This window comes from Saimiri boliviensis, chromosome 15 (assembly GCF_048565385.1).
Source record: "Saimiri boliviensis isolate mSaiBol1 chromosome 15, mSaiBol1.pri, whole genome shotgun sequence".
Classification (NCBI taxonomy): domain Eukaryota; kingdom Metazoa; phylum Chordata; class Mammalia; order Primates; family Cebidae; genus Saimiri; species Saimiri boliviensis.
The window spans coordinates 91,973,179-91,974,122 of record NC_133463.1 but is presented as its reverse complement, the minus strand read 5'-3'; positions in this window follow the sequence as shown (position 1 = coordinate 91,974,122).

Here is a 944-nt window from a genome sequence, read left to right as displayed (position 1 = left end):
AGGGCGCGGAGTGCGCACGCGCCGGAGCCGCCGGCCCCGCCCCATCGGCGGTGGGCGGAGCTGAAGGCCACGCCCCGAGCCGCGCCGGCCTCCGCGACTGAGCAGCGCCGCCTGGCGGCCACCAGAGGCCTACCACCCGGCGCCTGGACTGCGCCCGCCGAGCCGAGGGTTCCAGGCTCGCCCTGGGCGCAGTGCGCGTTCCCGGGGCAGGCGCCTTGCCTGAAGGACCGCGGTGAGAAGCACATGGGTAATGCGGGATGGGCTGGGGGCTTTCCGAGGTCTTCATGGCCCGGTATCGGCCCCTCCTCAACAATCCGTGCCAGTGTGATTAGAGTGAATATCCCTATTTTTTTTTTTTTTTTTTTTTGAGACGGAGTTTCGCTCTTGTTACCCAGGCTGGAGTGCAATGGCGCGATCTCGGCTCACCACAACCTCCGCCTCCTGGGTTCGGGCAATTCTCCTGCCTCAGCCTCCCGAGTAGCTGGGATTACAGGCACGCGCCACCATGCCCAGCTAGTTTTTTGTATTTTTAGTAGAGACGGGGTTTCACCATGTTGACCAGGATGGTCTCGATCTCTCGACCTCGTGATCCACCCGCCTCGGCCTCCCAAAGTGCTGGGATTACAGGCGTGAGCCACCGCGCCCGGCCGATTCTCCATTTTAAAGTTTAACTTCCTTGTAGTTTCAGTAAACAATCTTTTCCATCAGTTCTAATCAGTAGTTCACATCTTCCGCCCCCCTCTACTCTGTCCTGACTCATCCCGGCCACCTGCTCCGTCACCTCCTTTAACCCACGTCACCCCGGGCTACCTGCTCTGACCTGCCTGTAACCGTCCTTCCTGCCAAACTACTCACCTCGCCACTCTGGCTCATAACCCTGCTCCCTTTAAAATAGCCAATTGGAATTAGCCTAGACTATGTGGTCTAACCCTAGCCAATAGGGG